The sequence below is a fragment of the Zosterops lateralis genome (assembly GCF_965231275.1).
Source record: "Zosterops lateralis genome assembly, chromosome: 31".
NCBI classification, from domain to species: Eukaryota; Metazoa; Chordata; class Aves; order Passeriformes; family Zosteropidae; genus Zosterops; species Zosterops lateralis.
Genome location: NC_139791.1, coordinates 4,915,982 through 4,931,660, shown reverse-complemented (window position 1 = coordinate 4,931,660; position 15,679 = coordinate 4,915,982). Strand labels below are relative to the sequence as shown.

The window sequence follows — 15,679 nt, the reverse complement described above, 5'->3', positions numbered from 1 at the left end:
AAGCCAAGACAGCCAGACCTGTTTGTCCTGGCAGCCTCGCTGGAACCCAGGGGACCATTGTGACAAAGCAGGACCCAAGGGAACCATGGAGACCATTGTGACACTAAGGAAACTCATGGAACCACAGTGACCATTGGCATGCTATGGAACCTCATAGATCCAAGGGTCCATTGGGACATTGTGGTGCCTCATGGAATCAAACATTGTGAAACTTGGAGGCCTAATAGAACAAGGGTTTCTATTGTGACACTGCAGAATCTCATGGAATCAAGGTGACCGTGTTACACTCCAGAAGCTCATGGAACCAAGGGGCCATTGTGACACTGCAGAACCAGGGAAACTGTTGTTGACAGTACAAAAACTCATGGAATGAAAAGTCCACTGTGACATGATGGAACCTCATGGACCCAAGGGTCCACTGTGACTCTGTAGGGCCTCCTGGAATAGAGGGTCCATTGTGACATAGTGGGGCCTCATTTGAACAAAGGAGCCATTGTTGACAGTACAGAAACTCATGGAACCAAGGGGCTGTGGTGACACAGCAGGGCCACATGGAACCAAGGAGACCAGTGACATTTAGGAACCTGTTGGGGGTTTTCTTTCCTGTCCTTTTCTTTCCTTTTTCTTTCCTCTTTACTTATAGAATCTTTTCTCATAGAGTTGTTAAGATGCGCTGATGGCTGAGTGCCCGAGATGGGGGAGGTAGCCCGGCCTCAGGGAAGGAGGGTGTCTGGTGTCACTCCTCTGGTTTTTGGGAGTTGCTCTCAGAGGGACAGAGATACTACGAGAAGAGAGGCAGGTAAAGGACAAGGGCGGGGGCAGCTGGGGGTTCTCACTCACTCTTGGCTGTGGGAAGAGGATGGTGAAGCTGCTGCTTGGGGAAAGGAATTTCACCCCCACTGCTACAACCCAGCTGGGAGCTGCCTTTCCCCTGCTGCTGGGCCCTGCACCCCCTGCCCTGCAGGGACGTCCCGCAGTCCCAGCTATCGCCGCAGAGTGTCTGATATATCTCGTCCAGCGCCCCAGGATTTCTGCTCATCCCTGCCCTTCCAGCCTGCTGCTCCCCAGAGTCCTGCCAGGGCCCTGGGATCAGCAGCCCCAGGGGTTTGTGCAGCGAGGCCTCTCTTCCATCCCTCCCGGCTGGGACAAAGCCGCCATTCCTGCGCGCTCCCCGAGCCCGCGCCACAGCACCCCCTGCAGCCGCGGGGGAATCATCGCACCTGCCCCGCCCACCGGGAGCCACCAGCGCCCCTGCTGGCTGTGACCGGAACTGCACCAAAGGGGAAACTGCCCGTGGCCGAGAAGGGCTCACTGGGGGCCTGGCTCTGTTTGTTGTTAATGCCACAGTTATTGTTGTTTGCTTGCCTTGTTATACATGCTAGTAAAGAACTGCTGTTCCTAATCTCTTTTTTTTTTTTTTCCTGAGATCCCATCCTAATTTCAAAAATTATAAAGATTTGGAGGGAGGGAGTTTACATTCTCCGTTCCAAGGGAGGCTCCAGTCTTCCCTTGCAGACACCTGTCTTTCAAACCAGGACTGAACCTCACGGAATCAATGGTTCATTATGACACTGCAGAAACAAGGAGGGCAATGTTTTCCCTATGGAAGGTGACAGAACCAAGCAGCCATTGTGACACTTAAGGGGACTCATTGGACCAGGGAGACAATGTTGACACTACGGAATCTCATGGAACTAGGGGTTTATTGTGACTCTGGGGTCCCATGGAACCAACTGTCCATTGTGACACTGTGGATCCAAGGAAATCATGGTGACACTACAGAAAGCTCATGGGTGCAAGGGTCCAATTTGACACAGCAAGAGCTTGTGGAACCAAGGAGACCATGGTCACACTACAGAAGCTCATGGAACCAAGGAGCCCTTGGGACACAGGATGGCCACATAAAGGCAAGGGGCCATTGAGACACTGTGGGCTTCGATGGAAAAAAGGTCACAGGTGATAGTACAGATGCTCATGGAAACTATGAGATGTTGTGACACTACAGAGCCTCATGGAACCAAGGAGCCAACTTATGGGGGCACAAGCATCCCAAGTAGGGAGCCCTATGTCCGTAACGACACAGGCTTCCCATCCCTTGTCCCCGCTGGCAGTTCCTCTGCTGCCACCCCCTCTCCTACCTCTTCCATCCGGCCTGGGTCTGTCGGCGGCACCCCCTTCAATAGACGCCATGACTGCGGGAACCCCCTCTGAGATCCTGTCTGCGCAAACATGGGAACGGCCTCACTCACCCTTTCCGCCGCAACCAGGGTTGGTCCAAGCAGAGGAGAGAATCCTCTCTGCCGCACAGGCGGCAATTCCACCCCCACAGCCCGCAAAAGGGAGGCAACCCACTGCCACCAGTTCTCCCTCTGCTAGCAGGACCCGTTTGAAAGCCAGGATGATGGGTGATGAATGGGGAGAAAGTGAAAATGAGGGACACAGTTTACTTCCATTAAGGGAAGTTCCGATGGCCCCCGGGGTTATCGGGTTTGTGAATGTTCCCCTCAACACAGGAGATGTAAGAGCTTTTAAAAAGGAAATGGGACGATTGTTGGATGATCCTTTTGGTGTGGCAGACAGGTTGGATGAGTGCTTAGGAAGTAGTATCTATACCTATGAGGATCTGATGGAAATCCTAAGGTCTCTGTTTAACAACGAGGAGAGAGAAATGATAAAGCAGGCGGGTATTAGAGACTGGGACAGGCGCAATCCACAGGGGACACCTGGTGATCAAAAATGGCCCAGCTCTAGTCTGAGCTGGAACGCTCAGACAGAGGACGGGAGAAGGAGCATGATAGACCTGAGGAATATCATAATCCAAGGTATTCAGGAAGCCATCCCAAGGGGTCAGAATATCAGTAAAGCCTTTAATGAATGTCAGGGGAAAGAGGAGTCCCCCACTGAATGGATTGAGCGATTGAGGCGAAGTCTGCAGATATATTCTGGGACGGACCCTAATTCCCCCGTGGGGGAAGTGTTGCTCAAGACACAATTTGTGGCAAAATCTTGGGAGGATATCTGGAGAAAGTTGGAAAAGATAGAGGGCTGGCAAGATAAGAGCTTGCAAGAGTTGCTAAGGGAAGCACAGAAGGTGTACATGAGGAGGGAGGATGAAAAACAGAAAGTACAGGCTAAGGTTCTGGTAGCAGCTGTAAAGGAGGTCCAAAGAAAGGAGCAGGCATCGGGTAAGTATAAAACCTTACCCCGAAAGGTCCAAGGCCCCTGCAAGACAGCCCCAGTCACAAGGAGGGAACTGCCGGAATGTTACTATTGCAAAAAGGCAGGACACCTTCAGAGGGATTTCAAGAAAGATGAAAAGATCTTCCAGGAGGATTAGGGGTGTCAGGGGTTCTTCACCTTGGGGACCAGAACATCTAACGAGCCCCTGGTAAAATTGAAAGTAGGTCCCCAGCGACAAGAAACATTTTTTCTGGTAGATACTGGGGCAGAAAGGAGCACTTTACAGCATTTACCAAAGGGGTGTACGGCCAGTGAGGAGAGAGTTATGGTGGTTGGTGCCAAAGGGGACCCTTTTAGAATGCCGGTGATAGAGAATGTGGAAAATGAGTCGGAAAACAAAGTCTGTTTGGGAAACTTGTTGTTAGTGGAGGAAGCTGATTACAACTTGTTAGGGAGAGATATGATTATCACCCTAGGAATAAGCATAGTGGTAAAAAGTTCTGATCTGGTGGTGAAAATGTTTAAGCTCACTGAGAAGGACAAAGCAGACATCAATCCGGAGGTATGGCACTCTAAAGGAGAGGTGGGGAGACGAGAAATTGACCCCATTCACATCGCAATTGAGAACCCCGAGGACCCTATACGGGTCAAACAGTATCTCATTCCCCTGGAAGGGAGAAAGGGACTGAAACAGGTAATCGATGACCTTTTGAAGGGAGGAACCATAGAACCATGCATATCCCTCCATAACACCCCTATACTGGCTGTGAAAAAGGCAGATGGAAGCTATCGGCTAGTTCAGGATTTGAGGGCAGTGAATGCTCGAACCAGGACTAGGTTTCCGGTGGTGGCCAATCCATATACTTTATTGAATCGGCTCATGCCCGAGGATGTGTGGTATAGTGTGATTGACCTGAAGGATGCATTTTGGACTTGCCCCTTTGATGAGAAAAGCAGAGATTACTTTGCTTTTCAGTGAAAGGACCCTGATACCAACAGAAAACAACAGTTAAGATGGACAGTGCTTCCCCAAGGATTTGTAGAATTCCCTAATCTGTTCGGGCAGGCTCTGGAACACCTATTGACTCAATTCACCCCGAAGGAAGGGACAAAACTTTTGCAGTACGTAGACGATCTGCTAATAGCTGGGCCCACTGAGGAAAGCGTGAGGGAATGTACTGTGGCATTGCTGAATTTCATTGGAGATAAGGGTTTGAAAGTTTCTAAATCCAAACTGCAGTTCACGGAGCCCGAGGTAAAATATTTGGGTCATTGGCTAACCCAGGGGAAAAAGAAATTAGACCCTGAGAGGGTGGCGGGAATTATAGCATTACCTGCTCCAAAAACTAAAAGACAGATACGTCAAGTGTTGGGGCTCCTGGGATACTGCAGGCAATGGATTGAAGGTTTCAGTGAGAAGGTGAAATTTCTTTATGAAAGGTTAAACACCGATAGAGTGAAGTGGACTGATCAGGATGAATTGGACTTTCAAAAATTAAAAGATGTTCTCATGACTGCCCCAGTACTGACCCTCCTGGATGTAAATGAAGAATTCCAGTTGTTTGTAGATGTTAGTGAGCAAACAGCACAAGGAGTCCTGACTCAGGAATGGGCAGGTAAAAGAAAACCCATAGGTTTTCTATCGAAAATCCTGGACCCTGTGAGCCGGGGATGGCCTACGTGCTTACAGGCAATAGTAGCAGTGGCGCTCCTGGTGGAAGAGGCGAGGAAAATCACCTTCGGGGCCTCTCTGGTAGTTTACACCCCTCACGATGTGAGAAATATTCTGCAACAAAAGGCAGAAAAGTGGTTGACTGACTCTCGGCTTCTGAAATATGAAGCCATCCTGATCAGCTCCCCAAGATTGGAGTTAAAAACCACCTCGGCATGGAACCCTGCACAGTTCATGTTTGGAGACCCCTCCGAGGAACTGTTGCAGGACTGTGCTGAGATCGTGGAACTCCAGACAAATTAAGACCCGATTTGGAGGACCAGGAATTGGAGGGAAGGGAAAAATGGTTCGTGGATGGGTCGGCAAGAGTAGTGGAAGGAAAGAGAAAATCGGGGTATGCAGTGGTGGATGGCAGAACAGGAAAAGTGGTGGAATCGGGCCTCCTGAGGCCCGAATGGTCGGCCCAAGCTAGTGAGCTTTACGCTCTCCTAAGGGCTCTCAAAAGGTTAAAGGGAAAAAGGGGGACCATATTCACAGATTCCCGATATGCGTTTGGGGTGGTTCACACTTTTGGAAAAATTTGGGAAGAGAGAGGTTTGATAAATACGAAGGGGAAAGGTTTGGTCCACGAGGAAATGATTCGGCAAATCTTGGAGGCAATCAGGGAACCCAAAGAGATTGCAGTAGTCCACGTGAAAGGGCATCAGACCGAACTGCAATTTCAAACCCGCGGTAAAAACCTGGCTGATCAGGAGGCAAAAAGGGCAGCGTTGCTCACGGTGAGAGTCCCCAAGGTGGTCAGGGAGGAGGACTCCAAAACCCAAATATGTCCCTCAGAAAAGGACATTGAAGGATTCAAAGAGATAGGAGGAGCATTGGAGATAGGAAAGTGGAAATTGCCAAATGGGAGGAAATTGGTTTCGAAAAGTGCGGCCAGAGGGATCCTGAGACGTCTGCATTAACAGACCCACTGGGGAACACAGGCATTGGCTGACCAGTTCTTGAAGTTTTTCGGGTGCAAGGGAATTTTTGAATTGGCAAAACAAGAGGTACAAGGGTGTGTGATTTGCCAAAAGGTGAACCAGTCCAGATCCAGACAAACGGCCTGGGGAGGTCGTCCTCTTTCATATCGGCCGTTTGAAAGAATCCAGGTGGATTTCACTAATTTACCAAAGGTCGGAAGATATAGGTACTTATTAGTAATAGTAAACAAATTGACACATTGGGTAGAGGCGTACCCAAGGGCAAAAGCTACGGCCCAAACGGTTTCCAAAGTATTATTGGAAGAAATAGTCCCCAGGTATGGAATCGTGGATTGCATAGATTCAGACCAGGGGACCCATTTCACCTCAAAAATCATAAAACGATTAACCGAAGCTTTGGGAATCAGATGGCAATATTACATCCCCTGGCACCCTCAAAGTTTGAGACAAGTGGAGAAAATGAATCAAACCCTAAAATCACAACTGGCAAAACTCATGCTAGAAATGAAAATGTGTTGGGTGAAATGCCTTCCCCTTGCTCTGCTTAATGTAAGAACCATGCCTCACTCTGATACGGGGCTGTCCCCATTTGAGATGTTGTATGGGATGCCATACAAACACGGAATGCCGGTGGGACATCCCCGAGTCAAGGATGTGCAATTGCAACCTTATCTCATCACTATAAATAAAAATTTACAGGAGCTTCGAAGGCGTGGACTCATTCCCCAAAGTGCCCCTCTTGGATTTGCAATCCATCAGATTCAGCCGGGAGACGAAGTGTTGATCAAAACTTAGAAAAAAAATCCCTCTCACCCCGCAGTGGGAAGGACCGTTCCTGGTGCTGCTCACCACTGACACCGCAGTTCGAACCGCAGAAAAAGGTTGGACTCACTTGTCAAAGGTGAAAAAGATCGAGGACCCAAAAACCTTGGATTGGAAGGTCACTACTCCTCCAGGAGAACTCAAAATCAAACTCCAGCGTCAACCTAAATGACCAGTCAGATAAGTTGCAATACCCCAGACTGTGAATGCTTTCCTTTTATTCATTTTGAGTGTGTATACTGTAAATAGGTTTGGGTCGCCCACTGTTGGGGAGGGAATCGACCTAAAGGTTTGTGTACTAACTGTCTAGTCGAGGAGCAGGATAACACAGACTGTCTCTTAATACTTGCCACTCGGGCCGGACTTTTGGAGTTAGACTCTCCTGAGTGGTACCAAATTTACAGAAAGGGAATAAGGAGAAAATTGGACGCTAAAGCACAGGCTTTAGCAATTGAGTGCCAAAGGACCACCAAAGTACCTTGCCAAAAAGATACAATCAAATTATCCCAGTGAGCAACCTACAAAAAAAGGTTTGCCATCAAAACCACACAAGCCCCTAAAGCACACCCTTGCTGCCAAAAAGATGGTTTACCCCGCTGTGTGTTCACATACAGGCGAAAGGCAAAGCAAAAGAGTATTTCAGTGGAAAATCCTAAAAGTCCTAAGTCTAGCCGTGTGCTAAACCAAAAAGGCCCTTCCAAGGGCGCTCCTAAGAGAGAATCCTCCGGCGAAGTGTGAATGGTGCTTAACAGCTCCAGAAACCGGGCAGATAATGAATTGTCCTCTAAAAAAGCAGTTAAGTGATTGTTAGGCTAATAGCACTCGATTTCACCTTTGTGAATTGAAAAAAAAGGTCCAGTGCCAACGCTCAGAGGCAAGTCCTAAGGGCAAGCTGTTCAAAGATCCTGCTCACTCATTCATTAGACAAAAGCGCGAACTCAAAATTCCTTACCCTGTGCAAACATGTAAGCAATATAACAAAACTGTATGAGTGGAAAAAAAAGGCAATCTACTTTCCTTGCCTATTACAAGGTGAATCCCCTGTGCTACGACAAAACGAAACTAAAAATATGTAACATAAGTAAAAAATTGTATTAAAAAAAAAGAATCTCAAACATAAAGAAATAGGTTCCTTTGATACTAAACCCATCATTTTTAACTTATTACCTCCAAGTGATAATCATGTGTGTTTACAGTTTGATCAAGCCTTTTGTTTTTCAAAAGACAAGGAAGGGATGGACCCTAAAAGTAAAATGAAGCAAGTAACGTTAAAACTAAAGAGACAAAAAGCTAAAGCCAGAAAGAAGAGAATTAAGCAAAAAAAAAAAAAAAAAAAATTGCTCAGTAAACAAAAGATTTCCAGCTCCTAACCAAAACTTCTTTGTAGAACTAATGCAGGAAATAACCACCGAGTTGAAACTAACAAATTGCTAAATCTGTAGAAGATTAAAGTCAGCCAAAAGGTGGCCCTGAAAAAAAAAAAAAATTAGCCCCAAAACAACTCCTAAAATAGAAGAGTTCAAAAATATCAAAAATCATAAAAAAACCAAAAGAATAAATTTAAAAAAAAAAGAATAGTCGGCACTATCTGCATTAGCCAAAAAAAGAAGGAGTTTACCAATCTAGTAGGTTATACTCCTTGCATAAATACCTTAACAGTGAATAACAAAACAAAAGTCTAGCAACCCAAACCACCCTCCAAATATTAAAGCAAAATTCGAAAAAAGAATTGTAAATGGCTTAAAACCATAGAACTTTGTTGGCATAAAAGTCCCGGGGCTAATCCGTTTCAAGCATTAGTAAGACTGAAAAAGTACTAAGACAAGCCAAGCAAAACCAATGTAGGCTAAAAAGCTCCAAACAAAATATATTGGATTTGCAAAAAAAAAAGCTTACAGTGAACTTCCCCAAAAATGGAAGGGGTCCTGTACCCTAGGCATAATAAGACCCTTTTTCTTCACCTTGCCCAAAGCCAAAAGCAATTTGCTAAGAGCACCTCTCTTTAAAACGTTGAACAGACAACAAAAAAACGATAAGGCGAGAGCTACCCGTAGCCAGAGGCAACCAAAAATGGGGAGAGGAGGAGTAGCCCGCAAAAAAAATCATTAAGTATTATGAGCCAGCCACCTAAGCAAACGATAGTAGTTGAGAATATCAAACGCCCATTTACCTCTTGAATAGGTTAATTCGGCTGCAAGCAATGGTAGAGGTGGTTTCAAACCACACCTCAAATGCTTTAAAAGTCCTAGCAAAACAGCATTCGCAAATTAAGGCTTTTGTGTACCAAAATCGGCTTGCCCTAAACTACCTGTTAGCAAAGGAAGAAAAGGTCTGCGGCAGATTCAATAAATCGAAATGCTGCATTAAGATCAATGACTATGAAAAAACAATCAAAGGGCTAGCTCAAAAAATTAAAAAAGTAGCCCATGTGCCAGTCCAAAAATAAAATTCAATCCTTCAAGCTTCATAGTAAGACCAGCTATTTGAACAGAAAAAATGGTGGAAAAAGGTAGTGTTTTTCATAACATGCTCCATTGCGAGCATCATTTTACTCCCGTGTCTGATCCCTTGTTTCATTCGACTGATTCATTCAGTCGTCCAAAGGATGCAAATAGCCTCCCTTCCCATAGATCCAGAGGCAGCCCAAAAGAAAACTGTGTCCAAAATAATGAAGCTTGAAGAAAAAAAAGGTAAAGGGAGGGCCACAGCAGCCCTGAAGAAATTGGAAGAGAGACAAAAACTCCAACAAAGTAATAAATCCTCTCAGGAGGATTGAAAAAAGTGTGATCTTAATTAGAATTAAGGTTGAAACAAAAAAAGAAACAAATTTTTAATTTGATAAATTATTAAGCAAAAGACTGTGATAAATTTGGGGTAAAAATTTGTGTATGAAATAATAATCCGATGTGTAATAAGAACAATGTTAATAAAATGTAAAATCCAGTAGGAGGCAAATCGTTTCTCCCCCAGCCTGCCGGTTTCAGTTGCGAAAACAAGACAAAAATCATCAGACTAAACAAAGACTCTGGCCAACCTTAATAAGAATCACTTCCTCGCCAATGCAAGGAGAAATTCCTTCTTGACGATGATGCAGATTTCATCAACTCCCTGGCACAACATGCAAACTAAAATCAACATAAGACTGACCTGTGAAATTGACATAAGAAAAAACCTTCCCGGAATAGAACAACAAGACTTGACAAAACCAAAAAGACCATCGAAAAGAAATTCAAACTATTCAGCCCACCCTAAACACCTGAACTGCCTAAGGGCAGAAAAATCCTATAAAACGGTGGACTGAAAGCTGCACAAGCGTGGATTTGAGCGTCTTGTACCCTAGTGTGCGAACCCCTATCCACCCAGTGCAGCGCTAATATTCTCCTATTTTGTAGTTTTCTCATTTTGCTAGTGTTCGATATTGTGTTATTAATAAATTGTCTTTTATTAATCCAATATTTGCCATTGCATTTATAACACTGGCCCAGGGCCCCACCGCCCTCCCAGGCTACAAGTCCATGCCCACATCCCATCGCAGCCGGGCCCCAGCAGCGCAAAGCCCTTCCCTGTCTCCTCTCCCTGCAGGCCCTTGCCAAGGGTCTCTCTCAGCCAGCAATTGCCGCTCCTCCCTGCTCTGGGCCGGGAGCTGCAGGGTGACTTTTTGCCCGTGGCCCTGGCCTGGCCCAGAGCCGGGGCCAGGACCTTTCCCCGCGCCTCTGCGGCCGCCACCTCCCTTCGCCCGCAGCCCAGCAGACGCAGCTGGCAGCTCCCCGGGGGCTGCGGCTCCTTGCCAGGGCCGGCGCTGGGGCAGCTCCCACCCGGGCCCCGGGCCAGCAGGGACAGCAGCCCAGGCAACGGCTGGGCCTGGGCCAGGCCGGCCCCGGGCCCCAGAGCAGCAAAAGCTCCTTCCCCTGCAGGCCGGGCTGGGCCTCTGACCAGGCTCCCCAGGGAATGCTCAGAGCCCCGAGGCTGCCCCAGCTCCAGGAGCCTTGGCACACCCCTGCCAGGGATGCCCAGGCCCCCAGTGCCTGGACTCCCTCATCCCTCTGGCTCCCTCTCAGCTCAGCCCCTTCTGCCATTCTCACCTTTGCACAGCCCTGGCTGTCCTCTCCAGGGGCTGACAGAGCTCTGCCGCCTGCGCCAGGAGCAGGGCAGCCCCAACCTTCCAATGTTCCACTGGCTCTGGGACACCCCAGCGCTGGCAGCCCCCAACATTCCCTGCCTGGAGACGCTCCAAGGGAAGCGTCAACAGCTGCCGCCACTCACCACAACCCACCGGCCGCTGAGCAGCCCCGGCCTGGGCCCCTGAGGATTCCTCTGCACACAGCTCGGACAAGGGCCCTTTGCCTTTCCCCAGCCTGCACCAGGCAAGGGTCACATACACTGACACAGCTCTGCCCACAGCTGACAGGGTGGAGAGGATAATTAATTCAGAAAAAGAAACAAAACCCCCCAAGCAAAAGAACACTCCACCCCCAGCAGACCTGCTCTCTCCCTCCCTCACTACTTTGACCTGCAAACACACAGCTCCTCCGCCTGCAAGCAATCAGTCCTTTTAAAATATTGTATGGAAGACCATATGAGGTCCAAGAAGGAACAACACCTACCCAAGTAGGAGAAGAAACCCTACACAAAAATATGGCAGCCCTGAACAAACAACTTGGAGAACTGAGAAACACGTGGCTGGGGCTCAGAGCAGAGAACTAGATGGGCCAGTACATAACATGCAGGCAGGGGATTATGTATATCTATTATCTTTTGCAGAAAAGACTGTACAACCCCACTAGAGAGGATAATTCCAGGTTCTTCTTACCACATTTACTGCAATCAAGATCAGAGACCAGAGCACCTGGATTCCTCACACTTGAGTGAAGAAGGCTCCTGAAAGAATCTGGAGAGCCACACTGGGTGACAATGAACTACTCTTCCAACTTAAATCTTAATCAATATAAATTGCTTCTATCCCTTAGCTAAAATCTTAACTCTTTAAATCCTGAACTTAAGGCACTGCAGGACACTGCAGATAATTCCTGAAGCACTTGGAGGATGATCCAGATCCCCAAGGGACATTCCCATGGTGCCAACTCAGGAACTGAAATGGGTAGTGGGGTCAGAGAGGAAAGAGCAAACAGGGATGGGATGTTTGCAGGGGAGGGGACAGGAATGGGTAGTAGGAAGAAACCTGGACTAAGAAAGATGAAAGAAAGCAAAGGTGAAGCAAAGGAAATGCTCAGGGCAGTTTGGAGGTGGTTGCCAGACAGCCCTGGCTCTGAGCAACAACCTCTGCACTGGGGCAGGAAACTCACAGCTCATGGGAACAAACTTTCTGTGTCACCTCAGAGGCCACGAGTTTCCCTCCTGTCCCCCAGCCCTTCCTGGCCCCAGGGGCTGATGGCATTTGTGCTCCCTCAGGTTCATCTCCCCACACCAACACCATGGGGGTGCTCAGGCCTGCTCTGGGCACTGCAAACAGGGGCTCCTGAGCCAGTGCTGCCCTGTCTGTGCCTGCAAGGATCCTGCACCTGTGTGAGCTGGGGGAGAGGCCAGGGCTGCAGAGGGGGGATGTTGTTGGCAGGTGCATGAGGACGCTCTGGGACGCTGCCCTGGGGTGTCCAGCGCAGTGGGGACGGATCAGCCCCTGCTCTGCTCCTCCTTCCCATCTCCCACAGGGCCCTTGCAGAGCCCCAGCCATGCTGTTTGTCCCCAGCCTGCCCACAGCCACCCTGGGGCTGCTCACGGGGCTTTTCTGTGCTGAGCATTGGCCTGGGCGTGTTCTGGAGAGAGCCTGGGCAAGGAGCCTGGAGCCCCCAGGCCCTGCCCTGAGGCGTCAGCGCTGCCCCAGCAGTGCCCATGGCCTGTCCCTGCTGCAGCCCCGGCACTGCCACCCCCAGCCCTGTGCCCGGCCCCGAGAGCCCTCAGGCCCTACAGCAACACCAGGGCCAGGAGGGCAGCGGGGCAGGGCCACGGGAGCAGCACTGGCAACACCAAGGGCTGCTGGTGCTGGGCACAGCTGCTGTGCCAGCCCTGATCTGGCCCCAGCTCTGCACACAGACATTGCTGCTGCAGTGACAGAGAAGGGAACAAAAGTGGGGATCTCTGGAGAAAACCTTACTGGGAGATCCTTTTGTTTGTTTAAAACTACTGACAGCACAGCTCCTCATTGATACAGTCTATGGACACAGCCAAGTTTGAGAGAATCAAAAAAGAAGGGGCACAAACAATGGCCTCTCTTTGTGGACAATGTTGAAGAACTAAAACAAAACAACAATGACAAAAAAAAAACCCCTAACAATCAAACCAGCAAGGGATATCAAAGATGACATTTATTACAAATGATTTGCAGAAATTTGCAACCAACTTAGTGTTTCTGAAATTGTCCAGTTATCAGTGTCCACACTGCAGCCTTGAGCTCCTGGTTCCTCAGGCTGTAGATCAGGGGGTTCAGGGCTGGAGGCACCACCGAGTACAGAACTGACAGGGCCAGATCCAGGGATGGGGAGGAGATGGAGGGGGGCTTCAGGTAGGCAAATGTGCCAGTGCTGAGGAACAGGGAGACCACAGCCAGGTGAGGGAGGCAGGTGGAACCAGGTGAGGGAGGCAGGTGGAAAAGGCTTTGTGCTGTCCCTGCTCAGAGGGGATCCTCAGCACAGCCCTGAAGATCTGCACATAGGAGAAAACAATGAACACAAAACAACACAAGGATAAACTCGCAGTAACCACAATAATCCAAAATTCCCTGAGTTTGGAGTGTGAGCAGGAGAGCTTGAGGATGTGTGGGATTTCACAGAAGAACTGGCCCAGGGCATTGCCATGGCACAGGGGCAGGGAAAATGTATTGGCCGTGAGCAGCAGAGCATGGAGAAAGGCACTGGCCCAGGCAGCTGCTGCCATGTGGGCACAAGCTCTGCTGCCCAGGAGGGTCCCATAGTGCAGGGGTTTGCAGATGGACACGTAGCGGTCGTAGCACATGATGGTCAGAAGGTAATACTCTGCTGAAATGAAGAACACTAAGAATGAAACTTGTGCAGTGCATCCTGTGTAGGAGATGGTCGTGGTGTCCCAGAGGGAATTGTGCATGGCTTTGGGGACAGTGGTGAGGATGGAGCCCAGGTCAGTGAGGGCCAGGTTGAGCAGGAAGAAGAACATGGGGCTGTGCAGGTGGTGGCCGCAGGCCACGGCGCTGATGACGAGGCCGTTGCCCAGGAGGGCAGCCAGGGAGATGCCCAGGAAGAGGCAGAAGTGCAGGAGCTGCAGCTGCCGCGTGTCTGCCAATGGCAGCAGGAGGAAGTGGCTGATGGAGCTGCTGTTGGACATTTCTTCACTCTGGGCATCATGGACTGTTGAAAGAAAGCATTGACAAGCTGCGACAAACTTATTTGAGCTAATTTTTTTTTTTTTTTTTTTTTTTTTTGCAGTCACCCCAATATACTTCTCTTCATGACTTCCTGCAACTGAACTTTGCTAAACTTTGCTAAACTTTTTTGAGTTTGGCTTTCTGCAGCTGCTAAATTACTGACTCAAATTCAGCATTTTTCTTGACCTGAAATCTGGGGAATCCACGGGGATAACAGCCTTTGCCCCAGTACCCTCAGGCCTGCTGATCCCCACACATTGCTCATTTCACTTCCTTCTATTTCAGGGTGACTGTACCTAAAACTTTCTTGAAAATTAAAGCAGACTATATATAAGCTGGAATTTCAAAATAAGTTCCCTAAATTTTTTTTTTTTTTTCTATGCTGCTAGAAATGAGGGGATGCCAAAGTTTGTTCTGGCTCTCTGCTGCCTGGAGTTTGCCTACTGGGAGCTCTTTCTCCCTAGCCGAGACTTGTCCCTGCCAGTGCTCTGAGACACCATCCTAGCCCTGGAGGCTCAGCTCTGCCCTGCACATCCCTCCCAGCACAGGCCACTGCCCAGGGGCATCTCCCTGGCAGCAGGACCTTAAGGGCAGCTCAGACAAACAGAGATGCTGCAAGCCAAGGTGCTGCTGGTGCTGTCTGTAGGTAGAGGAGGGTGAGGAGGCACTTTCTGAGGGAGCTCTGAGGAAGATCTGCTGATCCCCAGGGTGACAGTGCAGGAGTCTCAGTGACACAGACAACCCTGACAGCCCCTTTCCCTTTCCTTTAGGAGAAAGCTGAGAGCAGCCCTGGCCATGCAGCACCATCTCCACAGCAGGAAGAATCTGCTCTGATGGGGGTCGCTCCTTCCACCTCCAACTTCTTCCCACAGTCCATGGGGAGCTCCCAGGAAGGCTGAGAGCTGCCCCTGGCAGGTGGCACATCCCCTGGCCTGGCCAAGAGCCCTCAGGGCTGCAGCACCTGCTCTGCACCACAGCCCTGGGCAGCCCTGGCTGCAGCTCCAGCCTCAGCCCCTGCAGCCGTCCCTGGCAGCAGGAGCCGTCCTGCCCTGTCCCTCTGACGGTGCCCAGGGCAGCCCCACTCTGGAGCACATCCTCCCCCAAAGCAGAAAGGGCAGCAGAGCCATCCTTACAGTGCTGTCAGTCCTGTCCTGGGTCAGCTTTAGGAGATCTCTGCAGCCAAAGACTCACTCTGTCAGAAGCTGTGAAGTTTTCTCCATGAAGAAGCTCAGAATTGTCCTTTCAGTGGCCTTAAGCCTCTGTCTGCTTCACTTCTGTCAGGCACCTGCAGGCAGTGCCCTCAGCCCTGATGAGCTGGGAGAGGAGCTGCTGCTCATGAGAAATGTCTTTTTGAAGCTCTTCTTGATTGCCAGGAGCTGCCTCTGTGCCAGGAGCTCAGCCCAGCCCAGCAGCAGAGGAAAAGTACAAGGACTTTAATGAGCCTTTTGGGGCTTTGGTGTTGTTTACATCAGACTCAGTCCCTAAGAGAGTGTTCAAAATCTTCTCAAGAACTCAAAGTCAGATTTAAACTGTGAAGTTTCTTAATGTTTTAGTAGCTCCCCTTGAGATACGGCTGGAAAAATGTCCCCAGTTTCCAGTTAGAGCAGAACACTGCAGGCAGTGATGACAGGTGGGGACAAACAAGGCAAAGGTGTCTCTGATGCTGACCAA

General features: G+C 49.2%; 1 protein-coding gene and 1 pseudogene across 2 annotated transcripts in view; one reads left to right on the top strand and one right to left on the bottom strand.

The window, feature by feature from the left end:
• Positions 1–15,679, top strand: part of LOC310920762 (olfactory receptor 14J1-like) — a gene marked incomplete at its 3' end in the record, with an annotated part of 1,005,486 nt that overhangs the window by 917,197 nt on the left and 72,610 nt on the right. The window lies entirely within an intron of this gene.
• On the bottom strand, positions 13,013–14,247 carry LOC310920640 (olfactory receptor 14A16-like; annotated as a pseudogene). Its single transcript has one exon. The product of its transcript is annotated as an olfactory receptor 14A16-like (transcript).